The 21,393-nt window shown below is 39.3% G+C and overlaps 1 protein-coding gene across 17 annotated transcripts in view; it reads left to right on the plus strand.

Moving 5' to 3' along the window:
* Positions 1-21,393, plus strand: part of dlgap2 (DLG associated protein 2) — a 619,373-nt gene that overhangs the window by 439,273 nt on the left and 158,707 nt on the right. For 2 of the 17 annotated variants that reach the window (XM_062969096.1, XM_062969098.1), the window contains exon 1: positions 1,012-20,870. The exons of the other annotated variants lie outside the window; for them this stretch is intronic. The gene's annotated coding sequence lies outside the window, so the exon portion shown is untranslated. Of the gene's footprint in view, positions 1-1,011; positions 20,871-21,393 lie in introns of those variants that run through there. 17 annotated transcript variants of the gene reach the window in all.

Genomic DNA, 21,393 nt, shown 5'->3' on the forward strand with positions numbered 1-21,393 from the left:
CATTTATAATTCTCCACCCAAGGGTTCTTCAAATCAACCGATCAAGGATTGCTCTTTTCTCTTTCCCTCTTAGGGTGACCAGCTTTCAACCATGAATGGAGTCACAACAAATTTAATACGTTTTTAGTGGCATTCAAGCAAATGTTCACAGAATGAACCCCAAGTTAACAAAATGTCTCTCATCAAAACTCTTTTTTAAAATGCTGCCCACTCCTCTTTTTATATGCCCCTCTCCTTCTGAGCCTTTCCTCACCTGATTATGTGTGTATCTGGTATCATCCCCATGTCTCGACTGGATGTGGGTGTTAGAGTTTACTTCTAAATATAGGAGAGAGCAATATGAGAGCCTTAAGGATCCCCCCAAATTAGCTGAAATACGAGCGTTCCCATGAAATATCGCAGGGTTTATGAACCTTATCACATTAAGGCTGGATGAGTCCGGTGGTGTCTGGCCTGAATCCAGCAGTGTCTGGCCATCACCCTGTGTCCTGCATTGTCCACCATCCTCCTCACCTCATCCCATGGAGGAAGTATTGCTGCCTGGCTTCCTCCTATCATTTCCAATGCAACTCGGGAAGCCTCCTTTGTTGCTGCCGGTGCCTCCTGTGGCACTTCCACTTCACTTGAGGCACAGAGCCCCATCGGAAGTAGACTGATGTCATGTGATGGGAGCTGGTGGGCTACATGCCTCCAGTGAAGTGGAAGTGTCATAGGAAGGGACATTTTGCCCGTCCGTGTTGCTCTAGTCCCCTTCCATTCTTTCCCTACTCTCCAGATCTGCTGCAGAGTCAGCCCTTCTCTGGGATGGATCAGGAAAGGTTTGATCTAATGCTGGTATTCATTCTATTAGCAAAAAGGATGCAGGCTGATTCAAGCCATAGTTTCAATTCTCCATACTTCAACATGGATATAAAGAGAATTCTTATGTACAGTGCTCTCTCTCTCTCTCTCTCTCTCTCTCTCTCTCTCTCTCTCTCTCTCTCTCTCTCTTTGAACAACATAAAAATTTCCCTAACAGCCTGATTGTTGGGATCACTATGAGACTATGTTTCTCATTATTTTTATTTTTTCCCTTTCGTGTAGGAGAAAAGGAATTAGTGTCAACCTTTTACAATGAATTTCACAAAAACTGGTGTTGTGTGGCAAACTCTTGTGTTGTACCAATAGAGCTAATAAAGTAACAAAAAAATTAGTGATTTAAGACACTAATTTGTTGGGGAGATATGAGTGAAATAATAAAGCAGTACAGGATTTCAAACAGAGGACATAACCTAGCTTCTTTTTCTTCCACTGAGTACTAAGCTTCCATACAAAAAATGTTCCATTATTTTGCACACTTGTGTTTTATCCTTCATTCTTTCATGCAGCCTTGCATCAGAAAATAATTCTCCGGTCTCTTAGTTTTTATCAAATTTCAATAGTTTGACTATGACACAATATTGACAAGCTAAAGACCTTTGACTTTGCTTCTTGACCCATGTGCTGCAATCTTGGTGCTTATAAAGAAGTTCACATTTTGAGTTGGGATTAGAGCAACCTAATTTAAGATTCATCTGAATAAGACTGAATAATTCTGGTTTTGTTTTGTAGTAAGCAGAAGGAAGGCGATATCTAAATAAATTCATTTATTTGGTGTTCAATTGTATGCCCATTTGTCTGAGCATAAACTACTTATAACACAACGACTCTTGCTTCTGAGCAAGATGTATGGGATGAGTTAGGAATCTCTTTGTGAAATAGTAGTTTACCCCAGATTTTCTCAGGTGTCAGTCTTGGGCCCCTTCTAAACTGCCATATAAAATCCAGATTATCTCCTTTGAAGTGGATTATATGAGAGTGGCCCCTTTATACTGCCATATAATTCAGATTATCAAACCAGATAATCCACATTATCTACTTTGAACAGGATTATATGAGTCTATAATCCAGTTCAAAGAAGATAATCTGGATTGTCTGCTTTGATAACCTGGACTATGTATATGACAGTGTAGAAGGGGCCTTGGAAGCCCATGAAACACCATAATGCCTATGCCACCCATTTTGTAGAAATCTGTATGTTGCAGACCACAGGGACAGGGTGAAGAAGAACCTCCACAAATTAGTATGGAAGTGAACAGGGAAAGGGAGAAGCTCCAAATAATGTGTACTGATGGACTGGATTTTATAAACTGCTGCTGCCATGCACATGGGGCAATAAAAATATTAAAACTTCTCATAAAACCAAGAAAGAAAATGAGTACTGGGCATATAAATTATAACCAAAAAATCTACAAGGAACAAAAAAAGTAGTAAAATGTGAGAGTGGCAATTAAAATTGAAGGGTGACAACATTATGCAGGCTTAAAAGCCTTGTCTTTATTGCAACAAAAATATGCAAAATGTTTAAATAAGCAAATTCCTGTGCCTCAGGAAAGACTGTTGTGACTGGGGCATTGTTAGCAAAAGGCCCTATTTTGAATACTCACCTGTCTAACCTCTCAAAGTGTTTGGATGTAACAATTATTCAATAAAGATGATAGTTTATGGACAGCTTCAAAACCTCTGTAGATCAAAACAAGCATCTTTAGTTGTGACTAGAATGGAACTAAAAGCCAGCCAAAGCCTACAGTGATCAATACAGTGGTCAATAGTACACATGAGACAAAAACCTAGCTGTCACACTTTGAACTGGTTATGCAAATATTATTTAGATTCATGCAAATACCTTAATTCTAAACAAGGTCAGACCTGGTTAGAGGTTGAATAGGAGACCACCAGCAAATACCAGGTGCTGTAGGCTATATTTCAAAGGAAGGAACTGACAAAACCATCTCTGAATATTCCTTACCCAAGGGAACTCTATTATATTCATGTTAGCACTGTAAGTCATCAGACTACTAGGGAGGCACAGAGCCAGAATTTCATTTCCTAAAAAATGGTGCATGACTCAACAAAAGTAAGCAAAGGTTCTATTCGCCCACCATATGCACCCATCTTTTTGAGGAGCAGCAGTAAACAATCTGTGTTTACTGATCTTTGCTTTGTGCAAAAGAGCCACACGTTTATCTACACAGAAAAAAAATCTCTAGAATCCTTTGAGACCTAATACTGGCAGAAACCTACTCAGTTTTGCTGCTCTATTATTCTTCCTGACAAGGTTTTCAACTGGGAAAGAAAATATTTTGTTCATCCCTAAAGTGACTACATTATAAGGATATAATTCTGAGGGAATCTACTGAATCCACAAGAATGGATCTTTGGGGGGGAAATCTGTGTATATTTTTTATCTCTCTTAAGTTTATCCGGTGGTTTTCTGGGGGAACTGAGGGCCCTTCTACACATGGCTAAAAACCCAGAAGTAACCAGATTTAAAAAGTAGGTGGCTAAACGACGTTAGCCAAAGTGTGGCTGGATTTGGGTTAACAGCTGAAAAGCACATGTTAAAAAGGTGCACTCAAAGCCCGCTTCCGCCTGAAAAATTGGAATCTTCACATGACTGCATATCTCTGCAGTCATGCAAAACACAACCTTTCCTTCCCTTCCCCCATGTAAGTAAGTAAGTAAAACTTTGTTTCTATCCTGCCCTATCTCCCTATAGGGACTCAGGGTGTTTCAAAACATAAAGAGCAAACATTCAATGCCGAATAATACTAGACTAAAACAATTAAGACTAATAATATAAGACTAAAACAATTAAAAATAAACATAACAGAGCATTTGGCAATAAAGCAAATCACATGAATAGAATAACAGTAAATTACACGATGTTAATAAAACAGAATTTAAAAGCCATGTTCAAATTCCATTCCTTATTTCATAATATCAGGTCTTTAAACATTAAAAGCCCCGATCAGCTGATCAGGCTGTCAAAACATGGAGCCACAGACACACAGGTGGCTCAAGGGAAGCACAAAGGGAAAGCAATTAGAATTCTCTGAAACACTTTGTTTCAAACTTGATAATATTAAACAGAGCTTAAATTGACAATTGGGTCAAGTGAGATAATAAATCTGCTTGTGTTTACATTAAGATATTCGCATGTGCGCATATGCGGTCCAGCGCATAACGGAGTGAATTTTTAAATAAAAACTTCTGCCAGATGTCCCCTCTCCACCCTCCATCATGATCAATTACAAAGGAAGATGCGAGGATGGCAGGAAACCATTTCCCAGGACTGACAAGTTCGTATGTGGACCATAATGTCAAGTCCTGGGATATTTTGCCCATTTTAAAATGCACATTTTAGTGTTGTTTGGAAGCAACCTGAGGCATTATGCTAATCATAACATTCAATGCCATTAGTAATGGAGCAGGCACATAATGATATGTAATTTGAGAGTTGCACCTGGGGATCATGTTGTGTTTCCACTGACCATCAAAGCCACATGGTTGTTTAAAAGTGATCAGGGAAAATGGTCCAATTCTAGGCAGAATCCTGGACTTTCTGAAGTACAAGCAGTCATGAACACTGCTTTGGTACAGATAGCTGTAGATTGTGGCTTAAATACAGTGATAGCTCTGTCTGGGTTGATAATTGCATATTAACTCTTGAGAAAACACCTAATGTAGTTAGAAGGTTCTTGACTAATTTCATAATGTCAAACTCCAATGCATCAGGAAGACTGCAATTCCTCTAGGCTGGCAATCTTGCAATCTGAGGAAGATAACCACAATGTCTCCATTATAATCTTCCTTATATTGTACATTTCCTTACTTGGCTTGAAATGCATCAAAGTATATTAATGAAATTGTGGTACAAACAGCAAGGTGTTTTTGTTTAGGTACTAGAGTTGTGATGATTCAAAGTTAGTACTGAGAGTCTTTCCCCATCCTGTCTTATTATCTTCTCAAAGTCCATGGTATCATTATGCCAAAATGAGGGATCTGACCCCAGGGCCATTATATGGCACACGATTTATTAGGAAGATTTTAGAGATATGCCTTTTATGTATTGCACAGCTGCATTCATGGCCTCCAAAATACTTTTACCCCAAGTCTCCCAAAGAAAATGTGATAAAAGAGATAAATCAAATAGGGCACACAAGTTGAAAAGAGAATGGAAAGGTAAGCCAGAGTAAGTTGGCAACCTTTCCTTGATTGTGCCTTTATATTTTTCAAGATATTTAAGGAAGGCTATCATTTAAAGCAAGTTTTGAAAGTGAAGCAGAAAGAAATGCCTGTATTTTGACGTTAATAGAATTCACATGTTTATCTAGGGCTCAACTATCCCTTGAAGATGGTGAGTAGAATCCCCAGCAAAATGTCTTCTTTCTTGAAAAAAATCAGTTGTTTCATTTCTCCTTTCCTTCCTCTCCCACCCAAGGTACTCATTTACATTCCCCAATTTGTCTTAGTAACAGTTTAGTATCTGCTGTACCACAGCCGAGAGCTTGTAAACATGGTGGGAAGAATCAGCATCATTAGTAGCAGAATATTTATCTTCTTACTGCTTTTCTGGGCTTTGAATAAAATTTGAATATGATGTACCAAGTGGAACAGTTCTAATTCTCAAAATACATAAATGGCTGAGGGCAAATATATTGTTAGTGAAACTGTTGATGTGCTAATCACATTCTTGAGTCTATTCGTTATTCTAAACCGACATGCATCTGTATCATTAGTGACTCCATGAAATAGTAACAGATGAAAAACCTATATTTCCAAAACAGTGACAGTTTCTATGTTTCTTGTTTTCTTTCTGTGTTGTTTATACGTACATAGGAAATTGCCTTATACTGAATAGTACCATGGGTTCTTCTTGTTCATTATTCTTCCTTGGAGGCTTTTAAACAAAGGCTGGATGGCCATCTGTCAGTGGTAATTTAATTGTGCTTTTCCTGTAATGGCAGGGGGTCGAATTAGATAGCCCATGTGTTCTCTTCCAACTCTATTATTCTATGATTATATGATTCTTGATCCTAATTAGCTGAAATTTCCCAGGGATTCGGGTTGTATGAGATGCCAGGCATGTCAAACTGGGACCATCATCATGCAAAACATGGGTCTACCATTAAGCTACACCAACTCTTTTAGTTTATATATATTATAGTTTCCTTAGTGACCGATAAGACCAGTCTTTAAATGAAAGGTAATTCAAATATAATTTAATTCTTGACAAATAATGTATCATTGGATTACGGAACAATCACACTCAGGGGTTTGTTTACCATCAGAGAGAAGGTTTCTATGAGACAGTGGTTCTCAACCTGTGAGTCCCTAGATGTTTTGGCCTTCAACTCCTAGAAATCCTAACAGCTGGCAAACTGGCTGGGATTTCTGGGAGTTGTAGGCCAAAACACCTAGGGATCCAAAGGTTGAGAACCACTGCTCTGAGAGTCTGCAAACTAATTAATATTATCATTTATTGAAGTATAGCTGCTTTCATCTCCAGTCATAATAATTCAGTTAATATGTTTGATAGCTCGTGAAATCAAGAGAGAGGGGGGGGATGTCGTATTTTCTTCTTCATTCACTCAGTCGTTTCTGACGCTTAGTGACCTCATAGACCAGTCCACGCCAGAGTTCCCTGTCGGACGTCGCCGCCCCCAGCTCCTTCAAGGTCAAGCCAGTCACTTCAAGGATACCATCCATCCATCTTGCCCTTGGTCGGCCTCTCTTCCTTTTTCCTTCCATTTTCCCCAGCATCATGTTCTTTTCCAAACTTTCCTATTTTCTCATGATGTGGCCAAAATACTTCATCTTTTCCTCTAAGATGTTGTATAGACAGGTGCAAATCTACTTAGGACCTCATCAGATTGGCAGGGAGAAAGCAGAGGGAATCATCGTTCCCTGCTGTCTTTCCCTGTCTTCTGGGATGGCCTCCCATCCTATGATGTTTCCTATCCTTTCCCGTCCTTTCACCACTTCCTCCCAGTGTTCGCCAATTAAGACTCTGGTAACACCTGAGTCCTCCAAAGGCACTCTGGGCTCCATTTCACCACACTGCCAAAACGAAGCCCTACTCTGTCCCAGTGGACATTGCCCTGCATCACGTGATGAGCTCTGTGGGACTCCGTTTTGTCAACATAGAGAAATGGGGAGAAGATGCAGAGAATCCTGTATCTGATAAGGTCATTAGAGACACTTATACATAAACATATCATTTCAATAATAGTGTCCTGTTAGATCACTGTTGTCGGATGCAGTCAGCAAAAGTTTTGTTGTTGTTGTTGCTGTTATTTTTTGCCTTACAGTCATTTTCCATTGTGGTGACCTTAGGAAACCTATCACAGGGTTTTCTTGATAAGAATTGCTCAGATGAGGCTTGCCATTGCCTTCTACTGACCCTTAGAAAGTGCCAAGTGGGTTTCATGATTTGGTGGAGATTTGAGCCCTGGTTTCCAGAGTTGCAACCTGATATTTAAACCAGCACACCACCAAAGAAAATGGGTTAGTCTTATCAACTGGATTCTTTGTCAGTTTTGTTGTGCATGACAAATGTGATATCTACTCTAGTAACTAATACACTCTTTCAGGAAGGTCCTCCAATGAATTAAGTCTTTGGCAGACATCTAGGAAAATAACATCATTGTTAGCCATGCTGCTAAATCTGTTGATGATTTTTCTTTAATTTCAGCACCCTTAAATACCTCAATGGCAGCCAGTGATTCTAGCAGATATAGTTTTGCCAGTTCATTGCCTCTTCTAGTTGTGCTCAATGTTCATAAACCACAGAAAGCATTGCTCTCTTAGTTGAGAACATTTTCATATTGCCCCTTATTGAGTGAAGATGTCAAATATTTTAAGGCCTTTTGTCAGTGTTTTCCAAATATTCAGCATGATGCTGTAATGAGTAGTCCCTGAAAAATATCCCTGCTTTTTATTTTTCCATTGTCAAGGTATAAGGGATTGGGATTATTTTCCTCAAGAATGTGTGAATATATGCAAAAGATAGAGTTGCTCTTGCTTCATGGCTCCCTGAGTACTGTTGATCCTTTGTTTCCACAAGTCAGCAAAGACTGAATGCATTGAGGGCACTTTCCACTTCCATTGTAAGATGATGATGGTAACAAAGAAGTATAATTCTATACAAGTATGCACTAAAAGCTCCCAGACTGAAAATGAAACATCATACTTATAGACATATGTGGCAGCTGCTATCCAACAATGCAGTTAAGGCAAGGATTGGGGGAAATCCAACCCCAAATAAGGAAAGAAGTCGTCCAGGAATACCTGGCTGCTCTAAATGTATTCAAGTCTCCAGGGCCGGATCAACTACACCCAAGAGTATTGAAGGAACTAGCGGAAGTTATTTCAGATCCACTAGCAATCATTTTTGAGAGTTCTTGGAGAACTGGAGAAGTCCCAGAAGATTGGAGGAGGGCAAATGTGGCCCCTATCTTCAAGAAGGGAAAAAAGGACGACCTAAACAATTACCGTCTGGTTAGCCTCACGTCGATACCAGGCAAAATTCTGGAAAAGATAATTAAGGAAGTGGTCTGCAAACACTTAGAAACAAATACGGTCATTGCTAATAGTCAACATGGATTTACCAAAAACAAATCATGCCAGACTAATCTGATCTCTTTTTTTGATAAAGTTACAAGCTGGGTAGATGCGGGAAATGCTGTGGATGTGTAGCGTACCTGGATTTCAGTAAGGCCTTCGACAAGGTCCCCCATGACCTTCTAGCAAAAAAGTTAGTCAAATGTGGGCTAGGTAAAACTACAGTTAGGTGGATCTGTAATTGGTTAAGCGAACGAACCCAAAGGGTGCTCACCAATGCGTCGTATTCATCATGGAAAGAAGTGACAAGTGGAGTGCCGCAGGACTCCGTCCTGGGTCCGGTTCTGTTCAACATCTTTATTAACGACCTAGACGAAGGGTTAGAAGGCACGATCATCAATTTTGCAGATGACACCAAACTGGGAGGGATAGCCAACACTCCAGAAGACAGGAGCAGAATTCAAAATGATCTTAACAAATTAGAGAGATGGGCCGAAACTAACAAAATGAAGTTCAACAGGGATAAATGCAAGATACTTCACTTCGGCAGAAAAAATGGAATGCAAAGATACAGAATGGGGGACTCCAGGCTAGACAGCAGTACGTGTGAAAAAGATCTTGGAGTCCTTGTGGACAACAAGGTAAACATGAGCCTACAATGTGATGCGGCAGCTCAAAAAGCCAACGGGATTCTGGCCTGCATCAATAGGGGTATAGCGTCTAGATCCAGGGAAGTCATGCTCCCCCTCTATTCTGCCTTGGTCAGACCACACCTGGAATACTGTGTCCAATTCTGGGCACCGCAATTGAAGGGAGATGTTGACAAGCTGGAAAGCATCCAGAGGAGGGCAACTAAAATGATCAAGGGTCTGGAGAACAAACCCTATGAGGAGTGGCTTAAAGAGCTGGGTATGTTTAGCCTGCAGAAGAGAAGGCTGAGAGGAGACATGATAGCCATATACAAATATGTGAGGGGAAGTTATAGGGAGGAGGGAGCAAGCTTGTTTTCTGCTGCCCTGCAGACTAGGACACGGAACAATGGCTTCAAACTACAGGAAAGGAGATTCCACCTGAACATCAGGAAGAACTTCCTCACTGTGAGAGCTGTTCGACAGTGGAACTCTCTCCCCCCAACTGTGGTGGAGGCTCCTTCTTTGGAGGCTTTTAAGCAGAGGCTGGATGGCCATCTGTTGGGGGTGCTTTGAATGCAATTTCCTGCTTCTTGGCAGGGGGTTGTACTGGATGGCCCATGAGGTCTCTTCCAACTCTATGATTCTATGATTCTATGATTCTAGGTTCATAAGATCAGAGCATTGGTATTTTTAACTAGCAAGGAGATGACAACATCTGCTACTGTGTTGGACTTCTGTATCCCACCTGAACTCCTCAAACTATGTTGTGAAGGAGATGGTCAAGTAAGTTTTACCCCAGAAATAATATTTTGTTGCATCCTACACCTATTGTTATGTGAAGTTTTTTGAGTGGTTTGGCCTTGAGTGGGTAAATGATCCCTTCATTTTACATAGGATCTAGTTTTGGCAGAGGTAGGGGCAGCTAGAACTGCCTTCCTTTTGGGACCCATCTAGGGGTTGTTGTTATCAAAGTAGTCATGATGAGATTGTGCATCTCTAAATTTACCACTTTTTAACAGCACATTGAATATAGTTGTTAACCCAAACTAAGTAAGTAAACCCTTTGAATCAATGGGACGTTGATAAGCCATCATTATGGTAAGCTGCACTGACTTAACTCGTATGCTAACAGTTAAATTTAGGTGATACTGTGCATAGAGAGATACATTCCTAAGTGCACACATCAGCAGGCAATCCATCAATAATTACTCATCGATCATATTCGTGGAATAAGTGTGCAGGATGTGTGCCTCTTTAAAAGTCGCTTCAGACCTTTCATTTAGATACTTTTAGGTGCCTTAATTCAAGAGTCTGTGGCATCACATGTTACTAGCACACTGCCTCTTTCCCTTGCCCACGGCAAGGCAAGAGAGATGCTCAATTAATTAGTCATTTTTGCTCTATCAGGACAATGGCAGTGATTAACCGCGATGCCTGAATTCCACTTCCATTGGGAACACAGCTGTATTACCAAGGCTCCACTCGACTGCAAAAGGGATTTACTCAGCAATAATGCATCTCTATGTGCATCTTGATTTCTGAATGAAACTTTGAAATGGGATTATATAAATCATGTATACGTGTATTCTCTGTACTGGAGAGCAATTAAGCTTGAGGGAAGATATTAGCACATACAAAGATGGCATAAAATAAACAGCTGCTAAAATCAAGGACAGCAATAAGTACAATTATTTTTGAAAATACCATATCACTTTTTGGTACATATTTTTCTAACTTTGAAACCACTGCTGGGTTAAATGAGGTCAACAGCAAATATAATTTTGTTTGCATGTAAACTGAGAAATTGCTTTCAAAAGGAAGTTGACCGTAAGTGTAAGTTAAAATGAATTTAATTCACAGTAGATCCGTCTGAGCTAAAAACAGAAGTACAGTAGAGTCTCACTTATCCAAGCTAAATGGGCCGGCAGAAGCTTGGATAAGCGAATATCTTGGATAATAAGGAGGGATTAAGGAAAAGCCTATTAAACATCAAATTAGGTTATGATTTTACAAATTAAGCACCAAAACATCATGTTTTACAACAAATTTGACAGAAAAAGCAGTTCAATACACAGTAATGTTATGTTGTAATTACTGTATTTACAAATTTAGCACCAAAATATCACAATATATTGAAAACATTGACTACAAAAATGGCTTGGATAATCCAGAAACTTGGATAAGTGAGGCTTGGATAAGTGAGACTCTACTGTATATTTTGTGACTAAGAAAAATACTTGTCTGGGTTTTGTTCAAATAGTGTGAAAGACTGCAAAAATATTAGGCTTTCATTTTACAATAAAACATGTGCAGTGAGAGGTAGATGTGCTGACTAGCAAGAAGGCTACAAGTTTCCCATTTAATGAAAGCAATGCTCATTATCATTAATCAGATTTAATTTAGAGATTTTCTCAAATCTAAAGCCAAGACTTCACAGATATTTTAATCATCTTTGTATGAGCACTTCTTCCAATTAAAAATGAAGAAGAATGTCCTGCTGGTAAGAGCTCCTTTGGATTCCATACTGGGAATATTGGGATATAAATTAATTAAATAAGGTGTTTAACAATGTGATAGATTCCTTTAGAAGGTGGTGAACTCTTCTTTGATACAAATTTTCAAATAGAAATTAGATGAATGCCTTACAAGCAAACTTTAGTGATAGATTCCAGCACTGGCAGAGTTTCAGAATAGATGACCTGGAGTCTCATCCACCCCTATGATTATATAACCTTTTGAAAATGCCTTTATCACTAGGGTGATACAGAGTCCAAATGACAGTGTAGTGGCTTTTAAGATGGCCATGAAAGAGTATGAGCTCTTTGAAGAGACACAAATAGAAGGCAAAAGGGAGAAATGTGCCAAGTGGAAAGTGCATCTAACAAATCCTTGTCGTGATGTAAATCTAGAAATGATGTCCTAATTGCAAAAGACCATGCAGATCTAGAATAGGTCTCCATAGTCAGACATATCCACCACCAAAACCCTTGAAATACAACCATCCTTGGCCATGAGTGATTGCCTATAGGTAGATTAGAGGCCATCTACAATCCCTCTGGCAATTGCTTTATACTTTGGAGGTTCCGGGATTCAATTTCTGGCATTTGCAATTAGAAAAAGGAAGCAGCAAGTACTGGAAAAAATTTTTGCCTAAGAGCCTCAATAGCCACAGTTAGTCAGAGCATCCAGTGCTTGGCTAGGTGGAGAAATAGTCTGAGTTGGCATGAAGACCCTGTGGCAGTCCTTCTATTTCCATACACAAAGCAGGGAGCTATGCACAGAAATGTGATATCATCTTGAGAAAACTGTAATGCCTGCAAAGCTGCCAGAATCAATTGTTTGGGAGCTACGTTCATTGCTGTTTCATAGCTCTTGCTCCTTTTTTTTTAGTCATCTACTCAAAGCTGAGCACTTCAGACAGTCATTGACTTAAACTAGTAACTGGAATGAAACATACATTAATATAACTGTATGTACTCACAGTCAACTTGTGTTAGCATGCTCTTTTCTCTATTATATTTCTCCACTTGTATTTGTTTCTACAGTCTTCAGCACAGATACTTTATTTTTGTAAATGACCACAATCTGTATTCTGTTCCCAATTGCCAAACACTCTAAATTGCCATTATAGTGCTGGTGATGCTTTAATCACTAGTAGTGGTTGATGTTATTGATAATTTAAATATTAAATTGCAGGTGGAAGACTTGCTCATTCTTCACCTTCTTTACTTATAAAACATTTATTTTTGGAGTGCATTCCTTATAGCATGTCTTGAATATAATGATTTGAAGAACATTGAGCTCCTCAAGTGTTTTACAGCCTGTCATATCATTAGTGTGCCTGCAGATCCATTCAATAAGAACTGTGAACTACCCAGAAGTGGTTAAAACACATATTGTCATAATTTTACCATGATGTCAGAAATAAACATGAACATCTGGACTACTTTGCAGTGAATAGCGCAGATGTAAAGACGTCAATACTGTATTTTAACTCTTTTCACTGCCAATCTTTTAGCTCCAAATAAATGCAGAGCATTTGACATGAATAAAAGCAGAGTGAGCCTTCGGAACTTTTAGCACCACCATGAAAAAAGCGATACAGAATGGGATAATGTGATAGGAACTAAATAGGGTGCTTAAATAGCACTATAGATTTATATCCATTCAAATGCAGTCATCTGACTGCCATTTACTCTGATTGTTATTATCCTGAATTTTGGTGGTTTATGCTCAAGACGCTCTTTAAATTCTGTTAATGGATTGATTTAGAGCAGGAGGAAGTTGCATAAAATAAGTGGCTGGGTACCCAAGGATAAGTTTCAACTTAATGGAGAACCTTGTTCCTGCATCCAAAAGCCAATACCTGCAATTTCAAGACAGAATTACATTGTCATTCTTCTGTATATCATTGCAAAGACTCACCTTATTTTACTCTATAACTCAATAGCTTTTTCTACAGTGGAAACTTCACAACTTGCCCCAAGCCCAACAATTTCTGTGTTTCTCAATCTGACAACAGAAGAGAAGACTTATTAATGCCATCGTCCAGAGGTAGATAAATTGTGATCCACAAAGTGTTCCTGGCTTGCTGTTCCCACCAGTCCTCCAACCAAGCTAATAATGAAGGTTAATACAAATTACAAACCAATGTATGTGGGAAGTTAGAACATGACCACCAGTGATCTCATGAGACAGCATGCATGGAAAGTCACATGTTGGACAGACACAGATTAAGGCAACAATGTGTAATAAATCTATGTATCTGTTAGTATCAGAGTCTCCTTTTTCCAGTTTTTTCAAATGTTATCACTCCTCCACCCCCTTTCCTGGCTTGAGTCCAATGCTACCTGAGCTTTAAAGACTTTTTTCAAATAGCTTACCTCAAAGTGAAAAGCATTGTTTTTGTTTTTTTCACGTAATACATGCGTTTTCACATGTTTATGTGTGAATGTATATATGTTAGGAGAATATGAATACTATTTCCCCTAATATACACATTTTTAAAGAAAAATACAAAATTCCATTGCACAATCCTGCAGGTTGCTAAAAATGGTGTACAAATACAAAATTAAATGTGTTTACATTACTTATGAATGGAACAAAATTTGCCCACTACACATTATTATTTGATTCATTAGCTCATTACCACCTCATCACAAAGGGTTAAAATCGGCGGCATGCGCCAATTTTAGCCCAGGTCACCCATGAAGCCAGCCAGCTCCCATCACATGATCCCTCACCATCTCCATGGATGAAGGAGGGTGGAGCCAGTGCATGCCGCCAGCAGGACAACACAGGAGAGCTTCCGTGTTGCCATACAATCTATGTGGGGAAGCATGCACCATACACACTCACGTTTCCCCCATCTCATTGCCCTCACTTGTATCCAGGTGATTCCCCATGCCCCTCTACGAACTGGAGCGATGCTGTCTGCCGTCTGACAAGGTTGTTAGCTGTTATGATGCTATCTGTTTAGATATGCTGCTGCTCAGTTGTTTAGTCATCTCCGACTCTTTGTGACCTCATGGACCAGTCCACGCCAGAGCTCCCTGTCAGCCGTCACCGCCCCCAGTTCCTTCAAGGTCAAGCCAGTCACTTTAAGGATACCACCCATCCATCTTGCCCTTGGTCGGCCTCTCTTCCTTTTTCCTTCCATTTTCCCCAGCATCGTGATCTTTTCCATGCTTTTCTGTCTCCTCATGATGTGGCCAAAATACTTCAGCTTTGCCTCTAATATCCTTCCCTCCAGTGAGCAGTTGGGCATTATTTTCTGGAGGATGGACTGGTTGGATCTTCTTGCGGTCCAAGGCGCTCTCAGGATTTTCCTCCAGCATCAGAGTTCAAAAGCATCCTTCTGCCTTTTCTGAACCCAGCTTGGACATCTGGCAACTCTTGCTCCATGTATTGCTGGAGTCTGCCTTGCAGGATCTTGAGCATTACCTTACTGGCATGGGAAATAAGTGCCACTGTACAGAAGTTTGAGCATTCTTTAGCGTTTCCCTTTATTGGTATGGGGATATAAATTGTTTTTTCCAATCTGATGGCCAATCTTGTGTTTTCCATATTTGCTGGCATATGGCATGCATCACCTTCCAAGATTTTAAACAGCTCAGCTGGAATTCCGTCATCTCCTGCTGCCTCGTTGTCAGCAATGTTTCTTAAGGCCCATTCAACCTCACTCCTCAGATGTCTGATTCTAAATCACTCCCCACACTGTCAAAGCTATCTTCTACATTATTATCCTTCCTATACAGATCTTCTGTATATTCTCACTACCTTTTCTTGATCTCTTCAGCTTCTGTTAGATCCCTGCCATCTTTGTTTTTGATCATGCCCATTTTTGCCTGAAATTTGCCTCCGATGTTTCTGATTTTCTGGAAGAGGTCTCTTGTCCTTCCTATTCTGTTGTCTTCTTCCACTTCCATGCATTGCTTGTTCAAAAATAGTTCCTTGTCTCTTCTGGCTAGCCTCTGGAATTGTGCATTTAATTGGGCATATCTCCCCCTATTGCTGTTTTCTTTCGCCTTCCTTCTTTCTTGGGCTACTTCCAGTGTCTCAACAAACAACCATCTTGCCTTCTTGGTTTTCTTTTTCTTTGGGACGTACTTTATTGCTGTTTAGATATGCTCTCCAGTAAACTCTGGGACCTTCTAAAAACAAGTGATTTCATCTTAGATCATGTAGCATTGAAATTGCACCCACATGGCAAAACCATTCCTTTGGAGATTTATGAAGCCCTTATAAATGACACCAAATAATGAATTTATCTATCCAAAGATTGTATATTATCTTGTAGAGTCATTATCACAATTAATAGTTAATTTTCCCCATATGACAGACTTTAGTAATCATGTTTGTTATAAGTTATATCCTCCTACTGCACTTTTTCATTCACCATGTCATTGTGCAACTATATCCGTACCTAGGTCTCTTGTACTTAGTGTACAATTCCACCAGGTGCTAATGCCAAGGAGACTCCTCAATTGTAATCTCAGCATTTTTTTAGACATCAAAAGAGATGGTTTTCCTTTCTCTCTTTATATAAAGTAAGATGGACCACAATCCTTTTCCTCTTCCTTCTCATTATTTCACTTCTTAAAAGCTGCAACAAACAGTGCATTATTTATTAGGAACTCTTTGGTTCATCTGCTCTTTCATAAGTCATAACAGTCACTGAAATCTGTAAAACCTTGCAAACGGTTCAGACTTGAACAGTGTGTCAGATAGCTATGCACACTTATTAAAGCTACAGAATCCTTTTAGTTTACTGTGAAGAAGCTATGGGAATAATTGGTGTAATGAGCAGATGTGAATCAAAAACAGAGTTTCCTAGTGTGCAATAGTGCACAAAAATCAGAATATTTGAAAAACATAGTATTACAGAATCTTTTAATCTGAAACTTATATTTCTCTGAAACAAACACACATAGGTTTTATTTAAGAATGCTTGGTCTCTGTTTTTTTGACACTGCAACAAGTCTGGATGGCTGGAATTAGAGCCTGTGGGCACATTTCAGCGTGTGCTTTATACTAATCCATTATCATTACAGGCGAAGACTCAGATTTGATAGTCATTTACTGAAGAGAAGAGGGCATTCTTTACAATAGATATGATTTGTTAATAATCTCCATTGTTCCCATCTCTCTGTTCTTTTTATCAAGGGACTTTGAAATTTCTTGGAATAGGGGAAATATTTCTGGTATATAGTTATTTCTTCTTTGAAGCTGACATTTTATCCAAACCCAATCCCTTTGTTGTAACTACCAAGGCTAATCTTCAGAAATTATTTATCTGTCTACTTGCCTTTCCAGATGTAGTGATGAGACTATCTTAAGTGAAAGCAAATTTTAATACATACAGTATCAGAATAGCAGTAGGGCCAGATGAATGTAAGAATCTTGAATCATAAACAGGTGATATGAAAGTGAGTAGCCTGCCACACAATTTCATATTGTGTTGGATCAATAAAGAAAATGTTTCTTGACATTAAAAAAATCATTTAAGTTGAACAAGGGAAAGACAGGCATGACAAGTGCTGAACAAATAAACTACTCTGTTCTAGTGCTGTTCAACTATCATTGAGATGATTGGTAACAGATACCACAATGATATAGAGCATATACTAGGTATTAAAACCAAAAACATGAAAATGTTCAATGCTATGATGCATAGGTAGAAGCAGTGTTAAAAGGGTGTTTTCCTTTCATTCTGTGTATTGAAAATCCATGTGCCATCCATTCTGAATGTTGACTTCAGTGTCAGTTGAGTCTTATTTCTACACTGGTGGTAGAGCAATGACTTTTATCACACTAGTGAGTATAGAACAGATTGTTTGGCATACCTATCTTTAACTTTGGTATTGATCCTAGGAATTCCTTGTTGTTGCTCCTGACATTTGCCATTTGATAAACTCTGCTTTGGAGCAGGGTGAGGTAGTGATTTGAGCATTGCACTATGATTCTGGAAAACATGATTCAAATTGTGTTGTCTAAGGCTTTCATGACCGGAAACACAGGGTTGTTGTGCGTTTTCTGGGCTGTATGGCCATGTTCCAGAAGTATTCAAATCCCCACTCAGCTATGAAAACCCACCTTGGGCAAGTCACAAACCTTTTTCCTCAGAAAACCTATGATAGATTCGCCTCAGGATCACTATGGACCTTATCCTACGCCCCTCTCCCATTTTGAAACAGTACTGATCCATTGAGGGTGCAATTTGTGATGGAGCTCTTCCCGCGATGCTAAGGAACTTCCTGTCAGCTCCATCATGATTCATCAGTTAAATGTCAGAAACAGTCATAAAAAGGGAGGGGGCGAAGACAGTCTGAGTACAAAAAGTACAAAAACACGTGTGATAAGAACTGTCAGACAAGCCTACACTGAATCAAAGCTATGATGTGGGCAAATGGGCTGTCCTGTGGGCGGTCACCTAACCAGCAGTGAGTCTGCCATAATGCAGCAGCTCAATCCTTTTTAGTAATTTAAAAAACTAAGAAATATCGCTACTTTAGTAGTTCGCTATTTTTATTTGCCTTTTTAATGCAAATCTCGATACTGTGAGAGTTCGATCCCTCACGATGTTGAAGTAAGACCCAATTTTTTTCAAGAGAGAGGGTGGAGAATCCACTCGCTCATGGGATAAGGATGAAAATGCTTGGTAATGGAGAAACTGCAAAATTCAGATGGCATGTGGTAAGTAATGTATAACAGGACATAGTGGTTAGCAATGCTACAGGACTAAATACCACAATTACATGATGCTACCCCCTCCCCTCCCCACATGGGATAAGGTCATATAAGTCAGAAAAAACATGAAGATGTACTACTTCTACAACAAGGGCCAGTCTTAGATGGTAAAGTTTGATAGGTTGGTATGAGAAAGAGAGGAGGGGATTTATCTTCACATCACAAAAGTACATCGTTGTCTACTGCCATGTCAAAATAATTACCATATTTACTTACATCTAATGCTCATCTTTTTTGGCTAAATTACATTGCCAAAATTGAGGTGTGCATTAGATTTGATGGTGTGTTTGAATGGTGCATAATGCACCTGTAAGAAAAGGTCCAGAAGAACTCGGAATCCCAGAGGCTGGACAGAGATGCAGAAGGGGCATGAGGAGGTTGTTCCCAATGCTGGTGGCAGCCTTGGGGCTCGATTTAGAAGGCCTTGTGAGTTAAACAAGTTGGGAATTATGCACAGCCTTGACCAGATGAAGGGGCATGACTTTCCAAATTGCCTCATTCATGCTGCCTGCCTCCTTGACATGATAACTCCTGCACCATTGAGTTACATTTAAGAGCAAAACCATTCAAAATTGAGGTGTACATTACATTTGATGGCAGATTATACTTGAATAAATACGGTAAGTTGTGCAGTCATTAGGATCATACATCAAGGGACTGTGAAAGGTATGTTTCCAGAAACTCTGAATGAAAAGTACTTTTGGTTATGAGTATGCTGTTGTGCTTTGAAATGCATTGCTAGACAGCCCTTTCACAACTTGATCCTATTTCTTCCTGAAGAATACAAGATACTTTACAATCCTGGTGACTTTTACTGACAGAATACCCGTCTCCCTTGTCATTTTAGAGATAAACAATAGAGGCTAAATGATAGTGACTTGTTCCTTTCGGTTGATACCTATGCCTCCTTACTTGCTTCTTTTTAAACTATTTCCTTAATTAAGTTCCACAAGAGCTTTTCTTTCCCACTGTTTTCATCCAATTCCATATTTCAGGCCATGCATATTATTTCTTCCTCTTATTGTCAGCCGCCTTATTGTGAAGCCAAATTAGAGACTCCACTTGTGAATTTAACTTGTAGACAGATCACATGCGCCATTTCCATGGTAACTGCCTGATTTATGTTTGTATTTAATTAGAGTTGTCCATTACCTCTCCAAATAGAATTTAATTTGAATACATGTGCCTGTCACTTTTTAAAGGATTCATTATGTTTAATCTGAAAGTTGAATGACTAGATTTCCAGGAGGCTGCATATTATAAACAGAGTTCATTTAACTCTTTCAGATGGAATCAGAAGTTATTCCTCTACCCTTCTCCTCTTTCCCTGTCCTTGTAGAAAATTAGCACATCATTTCCCATGGTATAGTACCATGCACATGAGCTATGATGCTGCTCAAACCTAAAGTGGGGGTGTCAAACTACATTGAGTCTACAAGTTACACTCACTCAGGGTAGATACATCTTGAGCAAGTGTAACTTGCCTGAGATTATCCAGTGGGTACCCACGGCTGAGCAGGGTTTTGAACCCGAGTCTCCAGAGTCATAATTGAATGCTGAAATCACTACACCTTACTGTTTGTCTTTGCAATTAATTACTGTCTATTAAATCAGAGGCAAACATAATTTAGATAAATATTATGGTAGCTTTCAACAACCATACAACCTCCAAATTTATTAAATTATCACTTGCTATAATCCCAATGACTATGGTGTCTAGGCTACTAGGGTTTGTGACCAACACAACAGGAGGAAACCTGGTTGTACTAAGAGATAGCATTTGTTTAAAAGGTGCAGTGGACACAGACCCTTGAGAGGCTTTTAAAATACAGTAGAGTCTCAGTTATGTATTATCCAACGCAGTCTGCCTTTTAGTAGTCAATGTTTTCAATACATTGCAATGTTTTGGTACTAAATTCGTAAATACAGTAATTACTACATAACATTACCGTGTATTGAACTGCTTTTTCTGTCGACTTGTTGTAAAACATGATGTTTTGGTGCTTAATTTGTAAAATCGTAATGTAATTTGACGTTTAATAGGCTTTTCCTTAATCCCTCCTTATTATCCAACATTTTCGCTTCTCCAACATTCTGCCAGCCCATTTATGTTGGATAAGCAAGACTCTACTGTATGTATTTAAAGCAGGAATGTGAAAACCTATACTCGAGGATTGGATAAAGGTCTCTTAAAGTCCCTATCCAGCCCTTTGGATTTCCGCAGAAGAAATCCATGCTCTCATGCCAACACTTCCTTCTCATAACACCATCATATGGTAGGGGTTGTTTTTTTTAAAAGAAATAATTCTATATGCCCCCTGATCCATTTAAACATGTTTCTGTGACTTTGTTAAAGTGTATTTACTGATTTTAAGAGCTTTAAGCGCGAAAAAACGTAATATTTTTGGCCCATCTTTTTGGGTTTTTTCAGTTCTATGAACCACTGGAATATGAAGCCCCTGAAAACCTCTGTGAAACTGAACCTGGAATGAAAGTGATTCTGTTTCTCTAGCCCGATAGCAGGATGTATGAGCAACAAAGAGGCTTAAAAGAAGATAAAACAAAGTAAGGATCAATATCCAAATAACTGTAGGGGTCAGGATCCCTTGGCAGTCAGGAGAGGGGTTTCAGAGGGGTCACCAAAGACCATCGAAAACACATATTTCTGATGGTCTTAGTAACACAAATCCCTCCAGTATTTTCTGTTGGTCACAGGGGTTCTGTGTCTGAACTTTGGCCTAATTATATCATTAATGGGGTTCAAGGGACCCTTTGATTGTAGGTGAACTATCAATCCCAGGAACTACAACTCCTAAATGCCATGTTCTATATTCCCCAAACTCCACCAGTGTTCAAATTTGGGCATACTGAGTATTTGTGCCAAGTTTGGTCCGGGTCCATCATTGTTTGAGTCCACATTGCTTTCTGGATGTAGGTAAACTACAACTCCCAAACTCAAGGTCAATGCCCACTAAACCTTTCCAGTATTTTCTGTTGGTCATGGGAGTTCTGTGTTTGGTTCAGTTCCATCATTCAGAATGCTCTTTGATTGTAGGTGAACTATAAATCCCAGCAACTACAACTCCCA

This window comes from Anolis carolinensis, chromosome 1, assembly GCF_035594765.1.
Source record: "Anolis carolinensis isolate JA03-04 chromosome 1, rAnoCar3.1.pri, whole genome shotgun sequence".
Taxonomy (NCBI): Eukaryota; Metazoa; Chordata; class Lepidosauria; order Squamata; family Dactyloidae; genus Anolis; species Anolis carolinensis.